Consider the following 6000-nt stretch of genomic DNA (forward strand, 5'->3'; position numbering starts at 1 on the left):
GCTAATATACCAATACATTTTGAGACTTCTGGACTCTTCTCACCTTGTATCCCGACTATCCCAGGTATCTCTTTTCAGAAACATGTATAGTTTTACTACTATGCATACTCATATACCGCTTTTCAACCCAAGTTTTCAAGCAGTTTACACAAAAATAATAAAATGATTTCCTGTCCCTAAAAGGCTCACAATCTTAAAAACAAAAACATAAGGTAGACACCAGCAACAGCCACTGGAAATATGCTGTGCTGGGTTAAATGGGGCCAGCTGCTCTCCCTTTGCTAAATATAAGAGACTCACCACTTGTTCAGACCACTTGAAAAAGTGACTCTTTGCTCAATTAGCAGAGTTAGTTTTACACTCTGTTACTCCTGATGATCTGTCATTGTATAAGGTACTGAGGAAGTGTGTGAAATAATTGGCGTGCAAACCATTTGTGAAATTAATGCAGAGGCAAGGCATGATAATGCCCTACAATGACAACTGGTGCATCTGAGTTAAGGAGAAATATGACCCCTGTTTCCCAAAAGCAGAAACCTCTCATATTGTAGGTCTCTCACTTCACAAATGGAAAATAATGGGTTGTAAGCTTTTACCCCAACTAAGGTGATTAACAGTAGTATGAAGTGACTGAGTTGACGCATCTTCACAAAACAAAGTCTGCAACAAAAATCACATTTACTGCACAGTAGCTACCAAGAAAAGCTTTTCCACTTCCATATGGGAGGAAAATATGTATGAAACAAATTCCCACAGAGATATCAATCAAGTCACTGTTTTGGGCAGCATAGTTAGTATTATTACATCCTCATCTTCACACTATGTACTTCATTTTTCAATAACTACCACAGTGAACAGGTAACATCTGAAGAGGACATAAACAGGTTCAAGTAATTTGAATCTACTAAAGGATTTGAGTGGAGTTCCTCCCACTCCTAATACATAATTATATGCATAGTTATAACTCTATTGATTATCAAATTTAAGTGCCGAGCAGGTACCGTGTCAGCGACAGGATTTTAGAAGGTCTCAGACAAGACTCTCGGTGGGAAGCCCTTCCCAATCCTCCTTTTCCTGGGAGACTGTGCAGAGAAAGGCAATGGAACCGTCACAGCTATGATACTAGTATTAATTTCTATTTTCAGTTTTTGTAAGATGACTACAACCATGCTGTTACAAAGACAAGGTCCTTTGCGTACAGAGAAAGAGTTTATGCCAACGAGCTGCGTTTCCTCTGGAAAGCAGCCTAAGCAAGAGAAGGGAAAGTAGCCCGAGAGTGGGAACGACAACGACATTTCATTCATCACCTGAAATCCTAAGAGGACACGTAACTGGGCAAATGCTCTCGACTCATCAGCGTGACAGGACAGACAGGTTGTTGACATGAGCAGCAAGGAAGGAAAGAGGAAAACAAGAAAGAGAGAGAGGACGAAAGGGAGGACGAGGGAGAGAGAGAGAGAGATACACAAAGGCACAAGGCAAGGATCACTAGTGTCTGTGGAGGTGGGTGGCGAGGCAACCAAGAACTTCCCGTAACTGTGGAAAACGGGGAAGGGGCGAAGTGCGAGACGCTGACCCGCGAGCCCCGCTTCCCACAACTCCAGTTTAGTCTCCAGCCACTCCGGGACTACATCCTACGCCTCGATGTTCGGACAGGGAAAGAGGCGCATATGAAGAGGGCCGAAAAAGACAGAGAAGCGCTATAGTTTAGCCGACGGACGGGAGCGGGGGGAGAAGGCGCCACAGTCCCCAGGCCCAAACACCAAGTGACGCTCAATGGGACGGGCGAGGGGTCGCATCGCAAGCAAACACTCACTCAGCTTCAGCGCGCTCCACTCGGTAACGGCGGCGGCAACACCGATGTCCCGCACATCCCAGCACCGCCTCTGTCTCAACCACTACCACTCGAAAGAGAAACAGGCGCAAGCGCCCAGACGTCGGCACAGTACGTACTGACGTCCCGACGTCCCTCCTAAGCGGCGGCTAGAGCGCTTATTCGCTCTTTTTTAACGTCTACCTTCTGTCCAATTAGAACGCAGTTGCGGCTTCTTTTCCCTCCTCCCCGCGCCCCGCCCCCGGCAGGTTGTTCTTCTGTCTGGGAATGGGTTTGTTGCACGCGGAGCCGTTTCTGCGGGTTGCTCTTCAGCAGGGCTCCAGGAAGAGGCGTGTGCAGGCGCTTCGCATTCTCCTGCCCCGTCTGTGAGTTGGGTTCTGGCTTGGCTGCCATTTGTTCTCCTAGCACTGAACGCTGACTCTTTCATAGCCGCAAGCGAAAAAATTCCTCCGGTCAGCCCTGCGCTCCTGCTTACAAAGCTAACCCGTCTGCATTTCTACCGAAGCGGCGGAAACTGGCAACTTAATAAGAAATAAGAAGCAAGAAAACTTACTGTTAAGGGCTAACAAGAAAACCACTACCCCTTTTCATTCTCGGAATAGGAGTTAGGCTGTACCAACCGGTAGTTTCCAGTGGCCTGCTCGCCGGCCTGATTGCAGGAGGGAAGCAAGAGTTCATCCCCACCTAGCGTTAGGCTTGGAGCCTTAATTAACCATTTAAAAAGGAGCATATGTTTGTTTTTGTCGAAGGTAGTGTCGATGCAGCACAGATGTCAAATGAATACACAGTAGCTGTGGAAGGTAATCAAGGGAAATTATGATTATAATACAAACCACCACCATGCGACTGTTTAATGAACCTTCTTGAAGAGTCTGCAAAGCAGTGTGGAATCACTTTAACTTGATATTGATGAGGCAAATACTTGGCACTTTGTGTTCACTTAAAAAAAAGTTCAAGTAAGAACTAATCTGCCAACTTTCTTTTCACTACCCAAGTTAGCCCACTTATGCCTCAAACATTCATGTATCTGCCGTCTTGGATCAGAGTGGACAACATCCTTACAAACTATGCTCTTAAGTGATCTGTGTCCCTACCTGCAGCTGTAGAAAATCTGGTTCAAGTTTATTTTATTTATTTATTGTTAAATTTATATACCGCCCTTCATTAAAGCAATCCCAAGGCGGTTTACAGCAAAAACAAACAAACAAAAAAACAATTAACACAAGATGGTAAAAAAGACAATTAAAATATTAAGTGAAAAAATATTAAACAAATCTGATTAAAAATTTAAAACAAAAGCATAAAAACAATACAGACTATAAAGAGCAGCAGCAGAGAATCAAATAAATGCCTGGGCAAAAAGCCAAGATTTTACACTTTTCCTAAAAGCTGTGATGGAGACTGAGGAGCAAATAGCCACCGGGAGAGCATTCCAGAATCTGGGGGCAGCAACAGAGAAGGCCCTGTCCCGCGTGCACAACAGCCAAGCTTTCCTCATTGTCGGCACCTGGAGCAAAGCCCCCTCAGATGACCTTGTCAAGCGGGGAGCAACCCTTGGGAGCAGGCGGTCCCTCAGGTATCCCAGGCACAAACCATTAAGGGCTTTAAAGGTCAGAACCAGCACCTTGAATAGGCACTTTACAAGTTAGCTCAATTGCACCTTGAATGTTCACAGGTCTGCCATCCTGGATCAGGGTGGATGACATTATCACAAACTATGCCACTGCGGTGTCCCGTATGTTCCACTCACTACAACTATACTAAATTTGGTTCAAATCAGGTAGTCCACAAGTTAGCCCTCATGCCTCAAATGTTCACATTCCGCCATCTTGGATCAGGTGAATGACATCAGAATCTATGCTGTTGAGGTGTGTCTACAGCTGTACCCAAGTTGGTTCAAACTGGTCCAGGAACTGTGAAGTTGATAGGGATGGACACACACAAAAATGCTGGGTGATCTAAGCCTAACAGAAAGTAGGCTAAAAAAGCATTGTTCTTTGAGTACTCTTAACAATCCCTAGAACATTTTATATATAAAGAGAGGGAGATCCAGTCAGAAAAACATCCTTACAAGGGATTGATCAATTACCCTTGCTCAGAAATGAATTTTACCAGAAAAAAACAGGACAGAGGGTGGGGGGTGTCTTCCAGAAACTAGTTACTACTAACACCTTTTGATACAACTGCCACTTTAATATGTAAATCTGTGTGATAGGAAAATAGTACTCAGGCTTCCCCACCCCTTTTAATCTGAAATCGGGAATAATTCTGGCCTATCCCTACAGATCAGCATATAGATTTCTGGAAATGTGATACCAAGGATATTAAAAAGTACAATATAAACGATAGGCATTATTATAGGCACGGAGTACACAGAACAAATAGCCCCGATTGTTGAGATGGAAAGTTCTTACACATTAGAAGTTGCCTAAGTCAGAACACTGGTCCATCTAGCTCTATTATCTACACTGAATGGCTGCAGCTTCTCCATGGTTTCAGGCAGGAATCTCTCCCAGCCCTACTTGGAGATGCCAGGGATTGAACTTGGAAGCTTCTGCATGCAAAGTAGATAAATGCTTATAAGATACAGTACACCATCACTTTGTAATGAACAATATTTCTATAAATACTGTTTTTAGAACTGCCAAAGGCTGGTGTTTTTCTGGAAAATAACCAAACTAATAGCTTTCCAAATCTTAGCTAGAAAACTTGATTGGATAAAAAGAAAATTGGCCAATAAAACAAATACAACATGACAATAGAGATCCGTATTCCTATTCAACATAGAAAAGCAAGATCAAACACACACTTTGGATCAATATAAAATTATATTTGATTAGCAGCTTATTCATTAATTTTAAGTTTTATTATCCCAGCAAATGGTACACTAGAGAAAACCAATTTGAAAAATAGAGATCCATAAGACACTTGAGGAATTTAACTGGTTTTGAAATAGTTATTACAAGCAGAAATATGCAAATATGATTCCATTATATTGTCTTCCAAGGCACTTTTATCTCAAGCTACCGTTTGTTTTTTATAAATGTGTAATGTTTATCAGCAGAATGTTTACAATATAAAAGGCATATATACAAATGCAATATACAAATAAACTTGAATAGTGCCTTTCACAGGAGGAAATAAGGCGCTCCAAAGTTCTACCATTAAATGTTGACCCAATATACCATTGCTTTGCTCAATGTATTAAAGCAAATTTTGTCTCATTTCAAATACCAAAAGGTATTTTCAGCCAAAAGTTAAATTGGTACTTGGGTAACAGCAGCAGCATCCATAAACCCACTAACTGCATTCTCTAGCAGATGTACAATATCAACAAAGTCCAAATAACCCATTCTCCATCATAGCTTTGCACTTTGCAACAGCAGGTTTTTTTAAAGAAAAAAAATGAAAGATTTATTCACACCTTTACAGGTTCTACTACAAATAAGGTAGGAAAGATCCAGCAAGAGGGCCTGCCCTAGGATAGAAAATAAATGAATAGTGCAACAGTATTTACATGATTATAGATTATAGAACATTTTATAAATACAGTGCATATGTATATATGTGGAAGAGCAAAGCAATGACATTTCAAATGCTTATTAAGAAAGCAGAAGGTGGAGTGATTTCTCTGTTTTGCTCATTATAGATCAGTCTACTGCAGAGATCAATCTGTGCCTGAAGGCCTAAAAAGAGGACTGAAATATCCATGCAGAAAATTGCTAACTGCATACAACATATCCTACATCCACTCAAGAAGTTAATTTGAAACAAAAATAAATTATACATATGGAGAAAAGGCAAAGCATTGCCCCAAGGTTCAGACAACTGTGACACTGCAATTGTGTATGAGGGTATCTTCCGTTTTCCCAAGGCACAATTTGGGGATAAAATGTCAAGACACCCAATATGCTGTTCCTTCAGATGCAGAATTGTATGCTACAATAAATCCAGACTGACAAATGAAAACGAGTAGGTTCACCACAAATATAAACTGTAGGATTAAAATAGGAACTTCACCATATCTTTCAAGTGTGACATTCAATGTACAGTGGTCCCTCGACTTACAAACTACTCGACATAAGTATTTTTCGAGTTACAAACGGCAGTTTTAGATCCGGTTTTAGATGCGGTTTCCTCGACTTACAAATTTTTAGATGGGGTTT

General features: G+C 41.6%; 1 protein-coding gene across 4 annotated transcripts in view; it reads right to left on the reverse strand.

The window, feature by feature from the left end:
- The window catches only part of KATNA1 (katanin catalytic subunit A1), a 32974-nt gene extending 30568 nt beyond the window's left edge, over positions 1-2406 (reverse strand). For 2 of the 4 annotated variants that reach the window (XM_053292142.1, XM_053292113.1), the window contains exon 1: positions 1817-1986. The gene's annotated coding sequence lies outside the window, so the exon portion shown is untranslated. Of the gene's footprint in view, positions 1-1001; positions 1083-1816; positions 1987-2387 lie in introns of those variants that run through there. The other 2 variants (XM_053292122.1, XM_053292132.1) reach the window with 2 other exon arrangements.
- Between the last annotated feature and the right edge of the window lie 3594 nt (positions 2407-6000).

Source organism: Hemicordylus capensis, chromosome 1 (genome assembly GCF_027244095.1).
Source record: "Hemicordylus capensis ecotype Gifberg chromosome 1, rHemCap1.1.pri, whole genome shotgun sequence".
NCBI lineage: Eukaryota > Metazoa > Chordata > Lepidosauria > Squamata > Cordylidae > Hemicordylus > Hemicordylus capensis.